Genomic DNA, 24,649 nt, shown 5'->3' with positions numbered 1-24,649 from the left:
ATAACTTGCATGGCCAGACAGCTCAGGGTCCATTGAAGGACCCCAGGGCTGTCTGACGATATTTCTTGTTGTTAGGGCATACTGAGGTATGCCCTAACTGCCTGTGTACAATCACTACACAGGCTAATGTACTGGCATATAGATATATGCCAGTACATTACAGTTAAAAAAATTAAAAATCTAAATGAAAAATCCCTCTATGGGATTAAAAAGAAAAGTTAAAAAAATAAGGTATGAATAAAAAAAATTGTTAAAAAAATACACAGAAATACAGAATTACAATAAATAAACTTTTACAAATATAAGTCCCAAAATTTGAAATAATAGACATATTTGGTATCGCCTTGACTGTAACAACCTGTACAACAAATCTATGAAATTATTTATGATGATCGGTGTATGGTGTAATAATAAAACTGCAGCGGAACTGCTTTTTCTTTTTTTTTTGCAGCATTTTCGCCAAATTAAAATGTATATAAATGAAACGATAATGTATTTGTACCAAAAAATGGTACCTACATAAAGTACAACTCGTTCCGCAAAAAACAGTGTCTCATACAACTACATCGTACAAAAAATTCAAAAACTTATGAGCGTCGGGATGCAAAGAGGGAAATATAAAAAAATTGTTCTGTGCTCCAGGCCAAAATTGGCCATGTCCTTGAGGGGTTAAACTGGAATATAGTGAACCCTTTATTGAATTGCTGAGTTGTCTGCCCATGCATACTTATCTTTCCTTTAAAATTGTCCCAAGGCTGTCTGTATTGGACATTGGTGGGATGCCCCACATCCAGATTTCCATATATGTGGCCCTTGCGGAATATCTCATTGGCATGTCATTAAATGGATTGTCTCATAAAGACACCCCCTTTTTAAGTAGAAGCTGGCACCATGATTGTCTGATGGTCACAGGTCTAGCTTCAGAAATCCCCAGGTATCCGCTGTTCTCGTCAGGGAAAGCCTTGGTCTTCAGATGAAGTGTTTTTTTACATGGAAGTTTCAGGTCCGCCGGAGCGAGAGCGGTTCTTACTTAGTGTCTCTATGACATCAACATGTTCTAATAGGTCATATGCAAATGGTTTTTCTTCATTAGACAACCCCTTCTAATTACTTACCTGAGTACATCTTTAGGCCTAATTTACACGAGCGTGTGCGTTTTGCGCACGCAAAAAACCGCAGCGTTTTGCGTGCGCAAAAGGCACTTGACCGTTCCGTGTGTCATCCGTGTATGATGCGCGGCTGCATGATTTTCGCGCAGCCGCCATCATAGAGATGAGGCTAGTCGACGTCAGTCACTGTCCAGGGTGCTGAAAGAGTTAACTGATCGGCAGTAACTCTTTCAGCACCCTCGACCGTGAATTCCGATCACCATATCGAGTAACCTGTTTAAAAAAAGAAAGAGGTTCGTACTTACCGAGAACTTCCCGGCCGTTGCCTTGGTGACACGTCCTTGGTGACGCGCCTCTCGACATCTGGCCCCACCTCACTGGATGACGCGGCAGTCCATGTGACCGCTGCAGCCTGTGCTTGGCTTGTGATTGGCTGCAGCTGTCACTTGGACTGAATTGTCATCCCGGGAGGTCAGACTGGAGGAAGAAGCCGGGAGTTATCGGTAAGTCAGAACTTTTTTTTTTTTTTTTTTTTTTTTTTTTACACGTTCACGTATATTGGGATCGGAAGTCACTGTCCAGGGTGCTGAACCAGTTTAACTCTTTCAGCACCCTGGACAGTGACTGTCTCCTGCCGGGTTCGGTCAAAACGATTTCGGCCGAACCCGGTGAAGTTCGGTTCGGTTGTCCGGGTTCGCTCATCTCTAAGACACTCCGTTCGGATGTTTGTAAACAGAAAAGCACGTGGTGCTTTTCTGTTTACATTCAGTTTGACAGCTCTTGCGCGAATCACGCAGTTCGCACGGAAGTGCTTCCGTGCGACCTTCGTGGTTTTCACGCACCTATTGACTTCAATGGGTGCGTGATGCGCGAAAAACGCAGAATTTTAAAACATGTTGTGAGTTTTTTTCAGCGCACTCACGCTGAGCAAAACTCACGGACTGTCTGCATGCCCCCATAGACTTGTATAGCACGCGAGTCGCACGGACGTATATCACGTTCGTGTAAATGAGGCCTAACATAAACATTTCTCGTTTAAACTGGGTAGGGAAATTTTAACGCGTGCATTCACTGGCCCTTTAAAGCTGGGGACGAGCGCGCGCACCTAGTCTGACAGTCAGTCCAGGATGACCGCGCGAGCTGGCGCCTGCTCGGAGGGAGATGCTGGCAGGAGGCTGTGGTCGTCCGACAGAAGGGAAACTGTCCTTAGGATGCCTTGCCCGTGTTCTTATTTATTTATTTATTTTTTTTATATTAGAGAAACCGATCAGTCAATGGAATCCATCCATTTTTATGTGACTCAAAATGAGTTCTGTCATGAGATTTCTTTTTTTACAGGATTCATCATATTTTTTCTATCTTTTGAGGTCCATGGGTGATGGATTGAAAAAAAAAAAATGTTGCAAACTGAATGAATTTTGTCAGAGGAGAAAAAAACCATACCAGCCCAAGGCTCTTTTTACACTGGCGTCATGATTTCCCTTTTCACAGAATCCATGATAAATGATCTGTCATGATCCATTTGATGGATAGTTCTTGAATGATTAGATCCTCCTTCTTTTTTTTTTTTTTTTTTTTTAACCTCCATTGACTTGTCATGGGTCTATCAGGTTTCTGTCTGGCATCATACTTTTTTTCTTTTCAACAAATTTTATTGAACATTTTTACATTTAGGTAAAAGACATATATCAAAAACAGATTGAAATAAAATTAAATATAAACCATTTCACTCAATGAATTATAATGTTATAAAAAACAAAATGACAAGCATTCGTGAATGCAATGACAGTAAATGCAGGATCAATATATGAAAAGGAAACATCCTATACAACAAGAGACAGAGAAGGGGGGAATAGAAGGGTTGGGAAGAATATAGCGGAAAACTGGGATTGGTAAGGGGGGAGGAGCCGGTCAGAAATCTAGAATGAAAAGAAAAGTCACTGGACTTAATAAGCAGTGATCATATTGGCAGGTAAGTGAGGGTATGCGTAGCTAATCCAGGGCGACCAAAGCGACTCAAACCCGGCAACCCTATCTAGTAAGATTCCTGTGAGTTTTTCGTTCACAAACATCTGGTCCATTCTAGTTTTAACCCCTGCAAAAGTTACTGTATCCATCATACTTTTTTTACAATATTACCTGTAAGAGTTCAGACAGTAGCAGAGGCTTTGGCATGGATGGAGCTTGACGTGGCGGATGACAGTAGGCGTGGCAGATGATACACACGACTCTGACTAAATTCTTAGGTATAGGAAACCATACATCAATAGGATACAGGATACAGTGAGCAGGATACGGGAATATTGGGAACAGGAAACCACTAAGGGACCGTTTGCAATAAGAACATGGGTGGACAAGAATACTCTGGCAAAAAATGGAAGGGCGGAGCCCTTTTTATAGTCTAGGATGATCTACGGATTGGATAGGGAAATTTTAACGTGCGCATGCACTGGCCCTTTAAAGCTAGGGATGAGCGCACGCACCTAGTCTGACAATCAGTCCAGGACGGCCGCGCCTGCTCGGAGGGAGATGCTGGCAGGAGGCTGCGGTCGTCCGACGGAGGGGAACGGCGACGGGCCGCAGCCATTACAACTATTCTAACCCGTCTTCTCTGTTCCGACCTGTCTGTTTCTTTTCCTTCAGGTTTCTGCTGTGTTTTTTTTTTTTTGTTCCCCAAGATTAGTATAGTACATCACGGACGGGTCTAGGAGCTACTCTTTTAAGTGATCTCCGTTACGGCCCATAATGGTGAGTCCCGAATGGGGGAACCCCATCTGCGTCCATATGCTCATATAGTGTTTGTCTTCATGAAACTGTCCATTTACGTAAACCTTCATTTTAGAATTTGTAAGTTGAACAACCTGAATAAACTCACCCAGCAGCAATGCTATAGGCCTGTGGTAGAGGCGGCTCTAGTCGTTTTATAGGAATGGCCTTAGGCCATATTGATTTTAGATATTTTTATTTCTGCGGTTCACAACACTTGGTATTTCGTGCTTAGATTTGTACTTTCCAGTTATGCATTATATAAATGGTTAGTTCTGTGTTTCATCTACTTGTCCTACATTTCCATGGTTGACTTCTCCAGGTTTTTAGCTTCTTGAAGTCTGTCAGGTGCCATGTAAAGCGTATCTGACAAAGATGTAGCAGTAATCAAGCCTTACTGAATTTCTAATGCTTGCTGAGAAACCTGTTGTTAACCCCTTGGAAGCGTTGCTGTCCATTTAGAAGCAACGTTTACCTCTCCTACAGTTTATTCTATTATCTTCTGTTCTGCCAGGTTAATGAATTGCCGTATGTAGGATACTGCTATGGTTTGTAGACCAGGGGAAGAGTTTCCTCTTTGAATAAGACTTGCAGTAGTTTATATAGTGCAGGTTTCTGTTGAAATGACAATTTAAAACGCCTCTAGTTGTCTCTTAGGGCACATACTGCTGTAATGAAATCTCCATTCGAGGAGGTTTATGTATAATTTACGAGGCTGGTGGAGCTACACAAGTCTTGTTCGTAGAAAACAAATTAATACGTAATAACTTAAACCTTTAAATATTTACAGACTGAGTTGCGATCATAAAATGCTTTATCTTCCATTGGTAAGAGAACCATAATCATCGAAATGATTGTAGATGGTTCAGGACAAGGTATGATCACCAATGAGAAATCTGCATTTATTGACTAGGTTCATCATTGTTTGACTTTTTAGCCTTGTTTTAAGTCATCCTAATTTATTGGATGAGAAGTTTTATGGGAAAAGACAGGTGGTAGCTTGTATGTACCATTATGATCAGAGTGCATATCAGGTTTTATGTTCTCGTTCAGGTGTTTTTCCTTTTTCTCTTTTGAATGCCATCTCTGGTTGTTGTATAGTGAGGAGACAAAAGAAATAAGCATTGATTTCTACAGCCAGTGTTTTCTTCGCTCTGCTGTGTGTGCAGCTTTCATTTTGTGCATTCATCATCCTTCCAGTCACTAACTCAGTAACACTATTCCATCCCTTAGTTGATCTCCTGCTGTTAAGCATCAGGTTTGTGGCACACAGATGTAATCGGCCATTTTTAACTAATTTGCATTGGAGTCATTGAAAATAGGCTTCAGCGGCGTAGCTATAGGAGGTGCAGAGATAGAAGTTGCACCCGGGCACTGGTGCCTGAGGGAAACTATTTTGCTTTGGGGCCCAGCAACGTCAAGTTATGCCTCTGGGCTTTAAACACAAATATTACATGCATTGAAAATAACATGGGGGGGGGGGGGTGTATATTTTTTTCATTATCTATATCTGTAAACTATTGGAGCTCAATGAACGCTAAACCTTAACCCAGCTCTGTGGATCTGATTGTTACTGATACTACATTTCAGAATTGCAACACTACATTTGGTCTAGCTATATTTATTTAAAAAATTAAATCTATATATTAAACTATAGAACTTTTATTTATTAACTTATTCTCTTATGTCCTGATTTGTAGTCATACCAACATGAACTGTTTTTAAAGGGGTTTTCCACAACTTCTTTTTTTTTTTTAAATTCTTGCAATGCTGCTGCTGCCTCCTCAATACCCGCCCCGTTCTTTCTTAGATTACGTCTCAATGCGAGCTCTATTATTTTCATCCACGTTATCCCTCAGTGCCTGCGCGCCCCGCAAAGATGGTATTTACAGTGATAATAGCACTGAGGAAAAACATGAACGTTATTCCTCTGTGTCATTATCACTGTAGATACCATCTTTCCGGGGTGCGCGGGCACTGAGGGATAACATGGATGAAAATAATAGAGCTCGCATTGAGACGTAATCTAAGGAAGAACGGGGCGAGTATTGAGGAGGCTTAGGATGCATCGAACACAGGCGCAATGAACTTACTGTTTATGCGCATGGGGAAGACGTCATTCAGAATAGAAGCAAGAAGACCGGAAGAGGAGCCCGTCCAGAAGTCCGGATTGAAGAAGACCGAACGAGACGTCAGCGGATGAGGAAAGTTACGACAGTGGTGGAGTCAAGTGACACTGGACAGAATTAGAAGAAATCTGCAACTTTGAGACGGTAAGTATATTTAAAAAATACTTTAGGTATTTCTGTATTGTTTTTCAAAAGTGGACAACCCTTTTAAGTTATGGCATGTCACTAGAATGCTGGCAGCATTGATGTACTGGGAAAATCTATATAGGAGCAGCAGTTTTCAACCTGCTGCTGCTCCTTCGTTCTGTGGATCGCTGGGGGTCCCAGCAGTTGCTTTGCGATATGCCTTTAAAACTCCTTTAACCCCTTCCCGCTTTGGCCACTTTTAACTTTCCTTACAGAGCCTCCTTTATTAAATCTGACATGTTTCAGTTTATGTGGTAATAACTTCAGAATTCTTTTACCTATCCTAGCGATTCAGAGATTGTTTTCTCGTGACACATTGGACTTTATGTTAATGGCAAAATTTGCTCGATACATTCAGTATTTGTGAAAAACACCAACATTTTGTGAAAAATTGCAAACATTAGCATTTTTCTCAATTTAACCCTTATCCGCACGAGTAGGTAACTGTACGTCGTTGCGGGAGGTTACTTCCTGCACAAGGACATACAGTTACTGAGTTTTTTTTTCCGGTGCACACTGTCGGCGACAGTGTGCACCGGGAACCGGGAGGTCAGCTGTCGCTGACTTAGAATTGGGCAGTGAAAATAAAAAAAACTATTTTTTTCTTCAGTAAGACACCGCTTTAGCTCAAAATGTTTCTTTTTCTCATCAAATAAAGGAAAAAAAAAACATTTGTAAAGCAACTTGTTTGGAGTACAGAAATACCCTATATAAACTGCTGTTTGGGCACACGGCAAGGATCAGAAGAGGAGGAGCGCTATTTGGCTTTTGGAGTACAGATTTTGCTGAATTGATTTCTTGGCACTGTGTTGGTATTGCAAAGCCCCTAAGGTACCAGTACAGTGGAAACTCCCCAAAAGTGACTCCATTCATGAAACTACATCCCTTGAAGAATTTATCTATAGGTGTAGTAAGCATTTTGACCCCCACGGGTGTTTCATAGATTTTATTAGAATTGGGCAGTGAAAAAAAAAATAAAAAAATCTTTTTCTTAAATAAGACGTAGATTTAGCTGAATTTTTCATTTTCTCAACAAATAAAGGAAAAACAGAACCCCAACATTTGTAAAGCAAGTTCTCCAGAGTACGGCAATACCCCATATGTGGTCATAAACTGCTGTTTGGACACACAGCAGGACTCAGAAGGGGAAAGCGCGTTAGTTGGCTTTTGGAGTACAGATTTTGCTGGATTGGTTTCTGGGCACTATGTCTCATTTGCAAAGCCCCTGTGGGAACAAAACAGTGGAAACCCCCCAGAAGTGACCACATTTTGGAAACTACACCCTTCAAGGTATTCACCTAGGGGTGTAGTGAGGATGTTAACTCCGCAGGTGTTTCACAGAAATTAATGTGCACTCGATGTTGCAGAGTGAAAATGGGATATGCCAATATGTGGTGCCCAGCTTGTGCCACCATAAAAAGACAGCTCTGTAATTATTATGCTGTGTTTCCCGGTTTTAGAAACACCCTAGATGTGGCCCTAATCTTTTGCCTGGACATTCGACCAGGCTCAGGAGTGAAAGAGTACCATGCGAAGTTGAGGCCAAATTTGGCAGCTTACAAAGTATTGGTTCACAATTGCAGAGGCTCTGATGTGAAATAATGAAAAGAAACCCCAGACAAGTGACCCTATTTTGAAAACTGCACCCATCAAGGCATTTATTAAGGGGTGTAGTGAGAATTTTCACCACACAGGTCTTTGCACCATCCGCAGTGCAATCATTTATGGAAAAGTAAAAATTTAAATTTTTCCCTAGATATACCATTTCAGTGGCAAAAAAGTAGTGCCCAGCTTGTGCCACTGGAGACAGACACCCCAAAAATTGTTAACAGGGTTCTCCCGGGTATGGGGATGCCATATATGTGGAAGTAAACTGTTGTTTGGGCACACATTAGGGTTCAGAAGGGAGGGAGCACCATTTGACTTTTGGAGCGTGGATATTGCTTGGTAGTAGATTTGTTTGAGTATTACTGGTATTTCAGTTTATAATGTGGGGGGTATATGTAAGCTGGGCAAAGAACATCAGGGGCATAGGTGGTATAATAATGGGGTAAAAAAAAGAATAAAATAATCCATAGATGTGTGTTACGCTGTGAAGTAATCCTTTCCACACAGGACAGTGTCTCACTGGTAAATGGTGACCTTTTTTTATCCCCCTTTTGGTTCACACTCCGCACCTTCGCGGTTTGGGGAATTTTACGGGGAAAGTGTTGTCCTGGTATAATACGGGCGCCCTCGCTTCCAGGAGATATGTTTGGGCCCTCACCTTCCTGGTTCCCTAATTTTAGGGTCTTGATAAATCGCCTCTTGAAACAGAAGAAATGTTCCCCTCGGGCTGCACAACTGCATATTTTTTATTTCCTGACTTATTGGAGCCTTAACTTATTAAACTTTTTAATAGACGTAGTGGTATGAGGGCTGTTTCTTTTATGGCACAAGCTATAGTTGTTGTTGGTACCATTTTGGGCTACATGCGACTTTTTGATCACTTTTTATCCTTTTTTTTTTTTTGGGAGGCAAAGTGACCAAAAAATAGTACTTCTGGCATAGTTTTTTAGGTTTTTTGTTTATATAGCGTTCACCACGTGTCATAAATTTCATGTTAACTTTATTCTGCGGGTCAGTATGATTCCGGCGATACCAAATTTATACCACTTTATGTTTCTGTCGCCATGTTGTAAGAGCCATAACTTTATTTTTTTTTGTCGACGGAGCTGTATGAGGGCTTGTTTTTTTCGAGATGAGCTATAGTTTTTATAGGTACCATATTTGGATAAGTGCGACTTTTTGATCACTTTTTATTTAAATTTTTGTAAGACAAAGTGATAAAAATACTGCCAGAATTGCTGTTTTTTTGAAGTTGTTGTTTTTTTACGGCGTTTACTGCGAGGGACAAAAAACATAATATTTTTATAGTTCTGGTCGTTACAGATGCAGCGATACCACATATGTATTTATTTTATTTTTTTCAATGAATGACTTGATAAGTGAAAAAGGGCGATTTGTGTTTTATTTTATTACTTGAAACTTTTTTCTTTACACTTTTCGTTAGTCCCACTAGGGGACTTGAAGGTCCAACTGTTTGATTGATGTTCTAATACATTTCACTAGCTATGTAGTGCAATGTATTAGAACTGTCCGTTGTTAACTGACAGCAATACTATCCGCCTCCGGTCAGGACCTAATCGGCTTCCGTAATGGCAGACAGGAAACCATTGTTAGTCCTCCTGTTGCCATAGTAGCAGTCGGCAGCCCTGCCATCGCATGGCTGGGCTGCCGATTTGCTACAAACCACTAAGATGTAAGGGGTTAATGGCAGGAATCTGAGCTAGCGCCGGTTCCTGACTTTACAGCGGAGTAACATACAGCAGATGCCCACTGCTGATGATACCAGAAGCCTTTTAGGCCCTGCCTCCGTGCGGGGCATAGGAGGCTTCTGTCGCTGGTAGACCGGGAGGCCAGCGATCAGGTTGCTGGGGTGCCGATGGCTAAAAACCCCTCACGTGCTGCGATCTCTATTGAATGCAGCATCTGAGGGGTTAATCAGCCGGATTGGAGGCTAGCTCCGGTCCTGGCTGTTACATCAGGGTGCCAGCTGTAACATACAACTGGCACCCGGCGGTGATGGTGCGGGCTCAGCTCCTGAGACCGTACTATGACCGCAATGTAATGATACTGTGTTTTGCGGGAAGCCCTGCCCGACAGCGCCGTATATATACGGCGGATGTTGGGAAGGGCTTAAAGGGGTATTCATAGAATCGACAATTATCAACCAAGCATAGGATAGCTGATAAGTGTCTGGTCGCTGGAGGCCCCACCGCTGGGACCGTCACCGATCGCAAAAACAGGGATACCGAACTTCCCACTCCACCGTAGTGAGAAGGACATTGAGCAGCGGTTCAGCATGCACACTGCTGCTCCATTCAAAGTGTATGGGATTGTCCTGAAATACCAGAGTACAGCGCTCGACTGTTTCTGTCAGTCCCATAAATATTGAATAGAGTGGCGGGCGTATGTTCAACCACTAGTCCATTCAAGATCCTCCTCACTGCGGGGCGGCTGTAGTTAGTAGTAACGGTGGGGTCGGGACCCCGCTCTTGTGATCAGTGGAGCCCCCCGCGATCAGACACTTATCACCTATCCTTTGGATAGGTGATAATTGTTGATACTGGTACAACCCCCTTAAAAATGGTAATCTATGCAAAAGAGGACTTCAATTTTCCTGCTGATTTTGCCTTTCTGTATATCCCGACATAGGCCAAAAGCTGCCTGATTACAAAATTCTGATACTATAGAGATGGATGTACATACAATCAGAAGTCACAAATGTGCTTGTAAATATGCGCTATAGTTTATAGTCAATTTATCTGGGCCCTTCCCACTAAGCACCAATCTCACTCTTTTTGAAAGTCGCAGAGGTGGCGTAAAAATCGAAAAGTTGCACAAATTCAAGTTTTTTTTTTGCTCAAAATGCTAATTTTCTATGCCAGAAAAGAGGTTCATAAATTCCCCCCTCATGGAGTTCTTTTGTATGCTATATATCTGAATGATAGCTGTTAAATAAGAGCGCACTGTCAACGACTGGAGTACAACTTGCACTTTTGTTTAGTAAAATTCTTCACAAGGAAGAAACAAATTGTGCGCGCAGGTAATTTTCTATTACATTACAAGCCTGTCTCCTACCAACAGCGCCACTAATAACCGGATATGCTCACCGTGTTTTGAAAAACCACTATAGTGTGTGTGTTTTTTTTTTGTGTTTTTTCCTGTTTGTATGAACATATTAAAAAAAAATTCTTCTGGTTTGCAGGTTCCTTATGTTTTTCTAGACTCAGTTTCTATTGTCAGTTTCTCCCTACATATTGTATGATGCTTACTGTGTAGACATATTCTCTCACCCCAGGCTCTCTTTGTATTGGCGACAGGTGCAGTAGTGAGTTCCTACTCCGCTCCTATGTATTACTTACGCTTTGGCAGACATGCCTTTACAGTAGGCCTCCCTGATCCCTGTGGCGTTGTCATTGTTATTGCATTTTTTCCCATTCTGCTGTTTTCTGAACCAGATAGTTGGAAAGCCTGAAACTATGCCAAGGTTTAATGTTTATAAATTGGCTGAAGCAATGAGATTTAAACAGCAACATTAGTCCCGTGAAGTGTAATGAGATAATGCCAGTGAAACAGATCATGTCTGCCGGCAGATGGTACATGTCTGTATGTAACATAATAAGACTGAAAGCCATTATATATTTATTTGTGGAGGATGGGCTGATTGACTGACAGGAGATCATGAGCCCAAGTCAAAGGTTCAGTAGGACTGGAGAAATTGCCGAGTGCTGGCATTAAACTGTCACAATGATGTCTGCAACCATTTTACGTTTTTACTATCTGGGAAAACAGCTGAGTTTATATGTTGATGTTCAATTCCCTCTATACACTGAGCTTCAATCTCGATTTCTCTGCATGGAATTAAAGGAACACAAAACCTGACATAAAAAAACGTAGAAAAGTGTAGCTTGCAAGAAGAGGTATTAATTATATTCATAGATAGATATATAAACCTATGTGCGGATGTTCAGAACTGGAGATATGTTCATAAAGTTGTTATCTCGGGGGCAGACTTTTTTTTTGTCTTCAGTTTTTGTCAATAATGCTATTGAAGAATACTACAATCAGGACTGTTTAAATTGCCACACCGCTCTTTTACTTGAACTGAATAAGTGGCAGATAACAGTGGTTTAGGGCCCTTTCACATGGGCCAATTATTGGCAAAAGATCTGCGCTAGAACATGGCTGTTGGTTTTCGATACTAGAATAAAGTCACAGGAGTGGAATCCGTCATCTCTTAGCTGAATATGTCATAATAATCATATTACATAAAGGAAGATTTTGCAGAAACCAAAGGGGAGGAAGGAGAATTAGGTGATCCCCATATAGGGCAGATCCTTGAGGCCTTTTTACATGGGCCAATTATCAGGAAAACGAGTATTCACAGATCCCTCGTTCCCGATCATTGACCTGTGTAAACAGGGCAACGATCAGCCAATGAATGAGCAAATTCTCGTTCATCGGCTGATTGTATAATTTATACTGCCAGAACTATTATAGTTGTCCGCAGCACATCTCCCTGTGAAAACAGGTAAATGTGCTGCTGGCATGATAAAAATGTAGGATGAGCGATCGTAGTAATGATTGTTCGCCACCAAACACTGTTCCTTGTGAAAGGAACAAACAAGCGCCGATCAACGAGCTGTCTCGTTGACGGTCGCTCGTTTACATGGCCCATGTCTTGCCGTGTAAGAGAATCCTTATGTTTCGCAATCTGCACCCTATGGGTCTTTTCAATATTCATCTCGTTCGGGTAATCTGCTAAAACTTTGGTGAAGAGGTGTTTAATCGGTGTGCAGAGGGTCTCTGCAGGGATAGTTTTGGGGAGTTGGGAATGACATTGTTTCAAAAGAAAGCCAAAGTTGCCATGTCCTTTTCATGCTGGTACTGGTTGGTGTTCCCCACTGATTAAAGGTTATCCTTGTGGAACCGCCTATTATAAAACATCGTATTTTCTATAGTGACTATTGAGGTCTACATATATTGCCCTTCAAATGCAGGGTATGTTATTAACCACCTGTTTTTGTCTTCTTTATTTTTGTATTGGAATTAAGTTACTGTTCTGATGATGTAGGGAAATTCCTTAACTCTGTGTCACAACTAGTTGTAAATTTTGGTTCACGTGTGTAATTGGGTTATGATCCGGGTTCCGGCTAAAAAGGACGAAGCAGTACTCTCCTACACTTTCTTCCGACGATCTAGCGCTGAGCTCTGGTGGCACTCTAATTGTTTTACATGCAGGCAGCATGTGACAACTGCAGCCAATCGGAGGGCTCAGCGGTGAAGAATCAAAATACAACACATGACCATTGAGCCGTCTGGCTGCAGTAGTCACATACTGCCTACATGTAAACTATCACCGGGAGCGCCGCCAGAGAGTGAGTGCTGTATCGCCGGGGGAAAGGATTGGGGAGTACTGCTTTTTTGGTCAATTCATGTCATTTTAATCTTCAGGGAAAAAAAATTGGAACCTGGATAACCCCTTTTAAGCACGCTCAGCATTTTACCCCAAGGAACACATTTTTGTAATAGTTGTGTTATGGCATTGTTACTGTGTTAAGTAAAAATGTGTAGCCCAGCACAAGTATGCCTTCCACTGGCTATAGTACTTGTAGTGTACATACACTATAGAGACAAAGGTATTGGGCACCTGGACATTACACCTACTGTACAGGAGCTTTTATGACCTTCCATTCTAAATCCAGAGGCATTAATAGGGAGTTGGTCCTCCCTTTGCATCTAAAACTGCTTTCATGCTTCTGGGAAGACTTTCTACAAGATTTTGGAGTGTGTCTGTGGGAATTTTTGCCCATACATCCAGAAGAGCATTTGTGAGGTTAGACACTGATGTTGGATGAGAGGGCCTGGCTCGAATCTCCGTACTAGTTCATCCCAAAGGGGTTGGATAGGGTTGAGGTCAGGGCTCTGTGTGGGTCAGTCAAGTTCTTCCACACCAAACTCACCCAACCATGTCTTTATGGACCTGGAACACAGTCATGCTGGAGAAGGAAAGGGCCTTCCCCTAAACTGTTCCCACAGAGTTGGAAGCATACAATTGTCCAAAAAGTCTTGGTATTCTTAAACATTGAGATTTCCCTTAACTGGAACTAAGGGGTCTAGGCTAATTCTTGAAAAACAACCCCATAGCATTTTTCCTCCTCTACCAAACTTTACAGTTGGCACAATGCAGTCAGGCAGGTAACGTTCTCCTGGCATTGGCCAAACTCAGACTTGTCCATCAGACTGCAAGATAGAAAAAAGTAATTTGTCACTCAACACAACACGTTTCCACTGCTATAAAGTCCAGTGGCGGGGTACTTTATACCACTACATCCGACGCTTGGTATTGTGCTTGGTGATGTAAGGCATACATGCAGCTGCTCAGCCATGGAAACCCAAAGTATGAAGCTCCCAGCTCACAGTTTTTTTTGTGGATGTTAATCCCGGAGGAGGTTTGGAGTGCTACAGTTTGGAGCTCTGCACTATGCGCCTCAGCATGCGGCGACACGCTCCGTAACTTTACGTGATCTGCCACTTTGTGGCTGAGTTCCTGTCGTTCCTAAACACTTTCCCTTTGCAGTAATACCACTCACAGGTGAACGTGGAATATTGGAAGGGGAAGAAATTTCACAAACTGACTTGTTACAATGGTGCCTATTACAGTACCACGCTCAAATACAGGGAGCTCTTTAGAACGGCTCATTCTTTCACAAATGTTTTTAAAGGCAGACTGCATGACTGGGTACCAGATTTTATACCCTTGTGGCAATGGGACTGAATGAAACACCTGAATTCAATGATTTAAGAGGAGTTTCCCAATACTTTTGTCCATATAGTGTAGATACATATATAGATACATACATATACACATGAGAGAGAGTGTATGTGTGTGTGTGTGTATATATATATATATATATATATATATATATATATATATTCTGACAGTATGCTTTAAATAAACATTTTATTTTAGTTCAGCTACTATGCAATTTTTCATTTTATTTTGCCATTGTAATAAATTGTACCTTTGTATTGAATCTTGGGTGGTTATAGGCATCATGAAATATTGATCCATGTCTGACCACCGAGATGTTGATATCTTGAACTAGCTTTTTCATGAAAGCGGAGTTAATCCAGATCTACCCATCAAATCTTATTTTGTTCTGTTCTATATCAGTAGATCAAGAAAATAGTGGGACGAGGCGTCAGACCCAACCCATCACAACCTGGCTAGAAGTAAATCCGTGACTTTTTCCAATTTCTAGCAGCTTCATTTATTGCTTACCAAAAGTCTTTATTTTGCAATATCTGTATATTTCTTTGCCCATGAGTTCAACCACTTGTATTTGCCTTGCACTCTACCCCTTAGAACCTAGTGGTATTTTATATGGCTCCTAAATATTCTATTATGTACTCATTCATGTTTCTGTTTCATGCTCGAGTATGCCCCTTATTTCCTTGCCTCCATTGGCATCATTGCTGACCATGTGAAAGGGTACTTGGTTTATAAAAACCTGGGTGCCAGAGTAAAGGACAACTACGCCACCCAAACAATACAGATTGATTCCATTTTATGTATGGTTGTCGGCCAGTAGTTTAGACTTCTCATTCTATTCTTAAAGGATTTGTGGTTTAGAAACCCTCTTTACAAAGCAGCTTTTATGGCATTCTGCTTTAATGGAGGGGAGACCCTCATTCAAGACCCCACATCTAGTAGCCAGAGCGGTAAGCGGCATTAAAGAGCATCCCTGTTTTTGGAAACCCTAGCATATCCATGTATTACACGGACAGCCTATTGAATTCCGTGGGCATCATGTAATGCTTAATTTCCCCTGTAGCGGTGCTGCAACGAAATTGAACACTTGCTGCCAGGTTACAACTGATCTCTGGGGATCGCAGCAGTAGGACATCCTGTGGTCCTCTTATTTTCAGGGGACCCTTTTAACAGGGTCTTTTTCTAAAAAGAACAACCCCTTTTTAAAGGGGGTTTCTAGGATTTAAACATGATGGCCTCTCCTTGGGGGAGTGTCATCGGTGGGGTTTTGACACCCGGGACCCTTGCCGATCAAAATGAAGGGCCTCGGCATGCAAGTGAGCATCCCATCCCCTACATTGTTTACACAGCTCCTTGTCAGTACACGTTCCTGGTACTGCAACTCAATCCAATTGAAATGAAATTACAAAATTATAGCTGTTTACTATATTCTCATATAGGTGTAGCCATCATTATCTTAACTCTGAACGCGTTAAAGGGGTTTTCCAGGGACACACAATTTTTTAACTAATACTCTATGTAAATATAGAATAAAGTTCTTAATATACATTCTGTATGAAATCAAAACACATTTGTTCCTATTCACCCCACCTCTGCCCGGCCAGAAGTTCTGCTTTTCATATGTGTTTTTCTTTTGACCCAGGCTCGTGTCGATACCTCACTCACTTTCGTAACGACACAGGGCTGTTCTTTAGTAATTATTCCACACCCTCTATCTGTCTATCGGCCCTCCCCACTAGTTCTTCCTTCCCCTTTAATTTATCCCAACCACCAGCTTTCTCTGCGTGCGGTCACAGAATCACGTGACCGCACCTCAGATATGTAATGTGATCCCCATCATCCCTGTAGATACCATCGGGACGGGCAGCTCGCGGGCACTGAGGAATAGCAGGAATGCAAAGAAAATGCTGCTGGCATTGAAGCATAAGCAAAGAATGAACGGGACGGGCATTGAGGAGGCTGTGGACCAATAGGATGCCTCAAACCCAGGTATACATCAGAAGTTTCGGGTTTTAAGCATCCTATTGGTCCACAGCCTCCTCAATGCTCGTCCCATTCATCCTTTGCTTATGCTTCAACGCCTGCACCATTTTTGTCGCGTTCCTGCTATTCCTTAGTGCTCGTGTGCCCCTGGAAAACCCCTTTAAATACACTATGGCAAAAAACTTGAACTTGACTTTTCAATGGGGTGATACCATGCTGCAGCAAGTTATCAGAGTCCAGTTAAACTTTGCTTTGTGTTTAATGGCCTATCTGTACCAGTGTTTTAGACTGCATAGTCATGTAGTATACAGTGTACAAATATTTAAGGCAGAGGGTCAAAGTCCTGACTGGGGTGTATAAAGTTGCTGCTCCACCTCTGTAGGATCTTCTGTGTAGTCATGCAGTACACCGCACTTTACAAGGATGACTCCTAGCTGAGGTATTTATTTTGCTAAATCATGGTCAGCATCATCATTAATCATTCCCCTCTGTCATGACTATATTAGGGTTTGCAGAGGAAAGGGCCAGTATACTTGCCAAACAGTCCTGGTTGTTTATTGGTATTTCTTATATTAAGCACCTGTATGTTTTATCCAAGTTCATTGAAATATTAAACAATGCAAATTTTGTCTTGATCTGATGACATAGCTAGTGATGATTTTATGATCTAGATCTGTAGGGAAACCTTTCCTAGCTTAACCCAATGAAGATGCAGTTGTTTAAAGGGGTTTTCCAGGAAAAAAAACATCTAAATATTGATGGCCTGTTTTTAGGATAGGTCCTCTGTGTGATTTAGTTGGGGTCTAACTTACGATCCGTAACATGAAGGGGCACCTTTAATGTATATCTAGGCACAGCGGCTCATCTGTACGTATGGCTGTACCTGGTGCCACAGTTCAGGCCCGTTATGAGCTGGGCCCGGATAAACTATTAACGCGACACGGCCCCTTCATTCTGCTGATTGGGATGGGAGAGGCTCCACCTATCCTAAGGATTGGTCATCAATGTTTTTGTGTTTTTCTGGGGAAAAATTGTTTTTGTGTTTTTTATCTATTCAGGATGGGTTACTTAAATACTGTAGCTGCTGTGGATTAGGGTTACATGAGACGAAGGTCATGCAGCGGTAGCCTAAGGCCATGTTCAAGCTTGGCGGCGGTGCAGTAAAAAAAACCACTTCTAGAAAACTAGAGGTATAATTTAGACTCCGATGTAACACTACGTTCAAAGCACATTGATAAAACATAAACAAATGCTACCTAAATAAAATAAAACCAAATGTATCATCTGGATGACCTTGTTCTGTCTTGTATACTTTTCCATTTTACATATGCGCAGTCCCCCCCCCCCCCTCCCACTGTAGTTCTGCAGCTGTGGGGCTGCCTTCATTTTGCCTGACATGACACTTGCTGCGGGCGTGTGTATGTAGGTTGCAGCCAAACATCCCTTGGCATGTTTTACTGCAAGTAGCACCAGTTACATCAGACTTTCTGTTGTCTGATTCTTTACCAGCTAAAATCTGTCTTGCATTGTGCGTATTATTTTGCTTAAAATGTACCCATCCTTTAACCCTTTTTTTGAGGAACAGATGAAGCTTTCTAAGATTTTGTCATGGTTTACGTTCTTTAAGGAAGCCATGACAGGTTTTGGCTTATAAATGGGTCTAGTTTTTCGCTGGGTTGATGGCAAGAACACCACTGGAGTCTATACTCTTCTTACCTATCAAAAACACACTTATCCCAGACTGCACCGAATCCAATGCAAATGCGAACAAAACCTTATAAACCAATATATTTTAAGGGAAAAAACTTGAGAAATAAACAGCAGAGTTTCCCTTTGATTATGCAAATTAAATTGTTCATAGTATGTGCGATCATTGTAATGGTAATTACCTTTAAAGCGGTTGCCACATCCAGACATGGGGTGTCTCCTGCTTGTCAGCCCCATTAGTCAGCATGGAGAACCAATGGGAATAGGGGCTCCCACTCAGGTAGCCAATTGACCTAGACATTTACTGCTGGCCTGTAACTTTTTGGGTTGTTTTCTGCTGCTGTCTGTTAATGTGTAAATAATTAATCTGATGGGTACGTTAGAAGGAGGTAAAGTGAGTACTATTCTACTAGACCCATACGGGGATTGCTGTAATGGTGAACAACCAGTGGGGTCGCACAGGTCGGGTCCAATAGACACTGCTGTAGGGGGAACTCAGATGGCTTGGGTCTTAATACTGTGCAGGTATAATGTGGTCACTGTATGTTAGTATTATTTGAGCACTTCATGGCGGTATTTGTATTGTGTGGCACTACTGCGTAGGCACAGTAGAGTATCTTTGCAGTTTATGATGGTGGTGTCACTATACAGCACTGTTATTTAGGCAACTGTATGAAAGTATGGACATTATTTGGCCATTTATGGCATTTTGTTGACCCCATACTGTATGGTGCCTATAATAAGACATCGGATGGTTATTTATGCACTGTATGACAGCACACATTATGGGGGTGGGGGGGGGGGGTGCGCCAACAGAAGGTACTGCACAAGGCACCATTCAAGGTAAGGCTCGCACCGATCCCATACATATGCTGTGATGTTCTAGAGAAATGGATAGTCATATAGCCAGGCAACAGAACTATAAAGATTCTTGTAAAATAAGAGATAACTAGCGGTATTTTAAGCCTGGGTTCATTTGGAGTTCAGTCATTCTGTAGAGATAGAGAAGTCTGTGTGAATATTCTGCGCACTGTGATCAAGTCCAGAGGATTCCTCTTATTCATGAGCAGCACAGAATTCTATTCCGAATTCTATTCAGAAGTATATGAAGGACGGCCTTCTGTTGTGGACGAGGCTTTATCTGTGTCCTTTATAGGGACTCTGCGTTATGAGATCACAGAATGCCTGAAAGTAATATTTATGTCATACAATAATAAAATAAAGAAGCATGGCGAATAATTTTCTTGGCGTCGGGAACCCGAATGTGCGCTACAGCACTGGAGGACGGAAGTGGGGCATGCCTCGCTCAGGTTGCGCGAGTGGATATGTGCCGAGTACTCACTGGCGCTGCGTTAATCAACAGACCTGTGACATACCCTATTTAAAGGCAATCGCTGGAACAGGACACTATGCACCCCCTGAGGAAGCACTTACCGTGAAACGCGTGTTGAGGTTCTGCACATGGCATGCAGGTTTCTAGGACCATTGAGATGGGTAAGGTGCTGTCTATTTCCTGATACCTTGGCTTCTCCTATCTTTATATGGATTATACTGTCCTGATCATAGGCACTTGCATGTTAAATAGGGGTTTTCCACTCTCAGGTTACTGCACTACCCACTCTTTACATCTCTAATATAGGGACTACAGCTTACATGTTATACTATATGGATGGTCTATTTCCCTGTCATGCAGTGTAAACCTTTATAGAGTCTTCTCTTTTTGAATATACCTATTTTAAATGTTTGTCTTACCTCTGTGTCAATAAATTCGTTATACTTTTATAAATATGGCTCTGTACTCCGCTTTTCTTGTATGGTATACTTTTCTACGTAAATGCACACTAATGTTTTGTGCCAAAAATTGGTGCACATTCATAATAACTTTAGCACAATTTTGTTCTAGCAGTACATGTAACGCTGAGTGTATCCAATGGGGCGAATTAAACAGATAAACCCCTCCTCAAAGAATATGTTCGTTAGCAAATTATTATATAAATAATGCACCAATACAACTCCACATGGAGTAGTATCATTATTGTATAAGATGGCTACTTATTTTATTTTTTTCCCCCAGAAATAGTGCCACTCTTGTCTGGTGTTGCAGCTCAGACTTGAATGAACTCTGGTTAGTATAGTGGAAGTGGAGTGTTCTAGACCAGACAAAGGGCACATGAGGTAACTTGTGCACCATTTTTCTGGGTCATATAGGATGGTAGTGAAGGCACATATATAATCTATGGGTGTTGTGTTTTTTTTTTTAGGTTTTTCAGTCTATGTAGTAAAATACAAATATCAAAGCTGCATGTGTGTCACAGAGTGGCTCTTTGTTTTGGGTCATGTAATAGACCGGGGTTCTTGTCGTGAGACAACCCTTTTATGGCCCGATTAGCACTAGTTCTCCGGTAGTCAATGCTTGAAACTAGGCCAAATTTTTTTCTGTCCTTATCCCCTTTGTGTGCAAGATCAATTTTATTGCTTGAAAGTATGTGTCTGATGACCCTCTCAGCCTTTGCATTGGAAAAGTGACCACTTTGTCACATTCTGTCTAACAGTGATCACGGGTGCCTTTCCTACCCCATATTTAATGTATTCGTGTCATTGATGTGATGTTTGACATTACAAACAAACACTTTTATATTATTACAATATCACAGAATCATTGATTTTATATAGAAGTATGCAATCTCGAACTTCCTAAAATGTACCTCCGATCTATCTCTGATTAGTCTCTCATGAGGTGTTTATTTGTTGTAAACTAGTAAAACACCAAATTATTATTTTAGCTCAAGTCAAGTCCCCTTTTTCAGCTGCTTTACCTATTATATTTGGCCACCATATTATAACCAGTTGCCTAATACATACTTAGTGTCTGAGTTAAGGCCCCATGTACACGACCGTAAAAAATCTCTAATTGCGGGCCATAACACGGCCCGCAATTACGGACCCACTCGGTTCTATTGGCAGCGGACACCTTTCCGTATCGCTACGGATAGGTGTCCGTGCCGTAGAACCATGCCGGGAATTATGGAGCATGTCCTACTTTTCGTTTCTTACGGGCCGTGCTCCCATACTTTGTATGGGAGCACGGCCCAAAAATGCGGCGGTTGGCCGTGCCCACAATCGCGGGCCGTGATTACGGGCACGGCCGTGTGCATGAGGCCTCACTCCATTCACGAGCAGTTCCAGTAATAGAGCGACATTAGGCAATCAAATTCCCCTATGGGATTCACATAGTATGTTTTTGTTTTATTTTGCGTTCAGAAATGCTGGAGAGAAAAAAACGCATGCGTTTTTAAATGCCTACGCGTTTTACAAAGTGTTTCGTTGTAAGCCTATGACCAGTAAATTAAAAACCACGCTACCACTAAGACACTATGTAAAAACGCATACCTTTTTAAAATGCACTTTATTTCCAACATTTCAAAAACGCAACAAAAATGCACAATGTAAAGTCCAGGCTTGGACTTGGAAACAAAAAATATATATGATAATACATAGTGAATATTGACCGAGTTCATTTCACGGACCTTAAAACATCACAAATAAAGCTGAAAAAAGTGAAACCTTGTCGGCTATGATAATAGAGTACTGATTGTTTCCAAGGATTTGTTTAAATTGACATCAGGCCTGTTTTATATACTTTTTTTTTTCTTCCAGATTTGTCTTATATCCTGGGTTTTAATTTAATTTCCAGTCTCTAAAATTAGAAAGGAGGATGCTGTGCTAAGCTTAGTATAAACAGATTACAGCAAATTGCTCTCTCTGGAGTTAAATACTGGTTTTCTACAATTGTTCAATGACTTATTTACAGTATTACCAGGTCATTTGTCTTCAATTTAAAATGGTCATCCTTCGAGTGAAATATTACTTTAAGGCCTTATTCACATGACCGGGATAGTCGGCCGGGTGACGGCCATTTCTTTAACACCCGTCACACGGCTGCATTAATATCAATCAATGTCTATGGGGTTACTCACACGGCCGTTTTCTTAACTTGTCCTATTTTTGTCAGTTTTCCTAGAACCCATATCCCATATTTCCTAGAACCCATTCCTATCGATAGACTCAAATCTATGGGGGATGATCTGTGAAATCGGATCCCACACGGGTGAAAATCTGCTGTGAAAAACAGCCGTTTTACACGCACAATTTGTCATCCTGTCGTGTGAATAAAGCCTAACACTTGTTTCCTTAAAGGGAAGGTGTCATGAATTATTTTTTTTGTTATTATATAGCTTTTAATAAAATATAAACAAAAATTTTATTTATTAGTGTTGTGACTTTAAACTTTTTACTGTGTTCTTACTTTTTACTTCTCTGTGGGGGCTGCCATTTATTTTTCATCCCTGTATGTGTCGATTAACGACACATACAGAGATGGAATACGGCACATACAACCCCATAGAGAATGCGAATGGGAGCCGTTCCATTCACAGAAGCATACGCCGTCTGTGTGGGAACGGTGCATGTGCCGCTCCCTTACAGACCAAAACGAAGCTCGTTCGTAGAGCGAAATCCGGCACCAATTTCATGTGGACCGGAAGCAGCTTCCGGCCATATGTTCAACAAAGCGAAGGTGCAAGGAGCGTAGACCAGGGGAGGCGGCAGCGGCAGGAGCAGGTAATTGATGTTCGTGTGATACTGTCTGCTGAGCCCTGTATCTAATCCTCCTACACTGTGTAGTCGCTCAGAAAAAGGTGGCACACAGTGTAGGAGTTTTGAAGATTCAAACCCTTCCTTCTCATGACGCTAGCCAGAAGAAGGGAGGGGGGATTGTGTGAGGACACTAGAGGAGAGTGTGTCCACCCCAAATTTGGAGCATAAATCAATGAGGTTACTTTACCACAGTGACAATGCTGCAATTTTGGGAACTGCTCTCTCTAGTGACCAGCACATGGAAATGTTCTAAATTAGATTCTAATTTATAATATTTCCTCACTTGTGAAAAAATTAAAACAATGTGTAATCACTCAAATACTAATTGATTAACTGGAAAAAAAAAATATTCTAGCTACACATTCCCTTTAAGAGTATGTTAACACATCTTATTTTCAGGCGCATTTTGGAGAGTTAAGGCTATGTTCACACGGGGTCTTTTGCCGAGTTTTTTGACGCGGAAACCGCGTCGCAAAACTCGGCAGAAACGGCCCGAGAACGCCTCCCATTGATTTCAATGGGAGGCGTCGGCGTCTTTTTCCCGCGAGCAGTAAAACTGCCTCGCGGGAAAAAGAAGCGACATGCCCTATCTTCGGGCGCTTCCGCGTCCGACCTCCCATTGACTTCAATGGGAGGCAGGAGAAAGCGTGTTTTATGCCCGCGGCGCTCAATGGCCGCGGGCGAAAAACGGCGCGATAATTGCTATTCACACGGAGTATTTTGGGGGAGGAATATCTGCCTCAAAATTCCGTTTGGAGCTTTGAGGCAGATATTCCTCCCCCAAAATACTCCGTGTGAACATAGCCTTAAAGAGGCTCTGTCACCAGATTTTGCAACCCCTATCTGCTATTGCAGCAGATAGGCGCTGCAATGTAGATTACAGTAACGTTTTTATTTTAAAAAAACGAGCATTTTTGGCCAAGTTATGACCATTTTTGTAATTATGCAAATGAGGCTTGCAAAAGTCCAAGTGGGTGTGTTTAAAAGTAAAAGTCCAAGTGGGCGTGTATTATGTGCGTACATCGGGGCGTTTTTAATACTTTTAAGATCGACTTACCTGCAAACGCTGATGCTGCTGCAGAATCAACTGTAGCCTCTGGTGCCGATGTGGCCGTCACGATGCAGGACCTGTGAGTGACGTCACAGATCTGCACTGTCAGAAGCTGGGCGTTCTGAAGAGAAGAGGATGTTACTTCTCATCAGAGCGCCCAGCTAGTGAAAGTATTAAAAACGCCCCGATGTACGCACATAATACACACCCACTTGGACTTTTACTTTTAAACACACCCACTTGGACTTTTGCAAGCCTCATTTGCATAACTACAAAAATGGTCATAACTTGGCCAAAAATGCTCGTTTTTTTAAAATAAAAACGTTACTGTAATCTACATTGCAGCGCCGATCTGCTGCAATAGCAGATAGGGGTTGCAAAATCTGGTGACAGAGCCTCTTTAAGGCTCGTATTACACTCCAAAATACACTTAAAATACAGCTGCAGACAGTTTCCCATTGATTTCAATGGAAAATACACTGTGAAAATAGTAAAAATGTGACATGTCACTTCTTGAGGCGTTTTTGGAGCGGACGCCACAAATTATTCTTCACAATACACTTGCAAACACCAAAAATGCTTTTGAAAATCCGCTCCAAAAAACGACTGGATTCTGAGGCTGTTTTTTCTTTAAATCAGCCTCGTATTTTTCTGCCTCAAACCTATACCGTGTGAACATAAC

The 24,649-nt window shown here is 41.7% G+C and overlaps 1 protein-coding gene across 3 annotated transcripts in view; it reads left to right on the top strand.

The window, feature by feature from the left end:
- Window positions 1-24,649, top strand: part of ERBIN (erbb2 interacting protein) — a 218,832-nt gene that overhangs the window by 34,246 nt on the left and 159,937 nt on the right. The window contains exon 1 of one of the 3 annotated variants that reach the window (XM_075838997.1): window positions 5,931-6,148. The exons of the other annotated variants lie outside the window; for them this stretch is intronic. The gene's annotated coding sequence lies outside the window, so the exon portion shown is untranslated. Of the gene's footprint in view, window positions 1-5,930; window positions 6,149-24,649 lie in introns of those variants that run through there. 3 annotated transcript variants of the gene reach the window in all.

This window comes from Rhinoderma darwinii, chromosome 1 (genome assembly GCF_050947455.1).
Source record: "Rhinoderma darwinii isolate aRhiDar2 chromosome 1, aRhiDar2.hap1, whole genome shotgun sequence".
NCBI lineage: Eukaryota > Metazoa > Chordata > Amphibia > Anura > Rhinodermatidae > Rhinoderma > Rhinoderma darwinii.
This window is presented reverse-complemented; position numbering and strand designations above follow the sequence as displayed.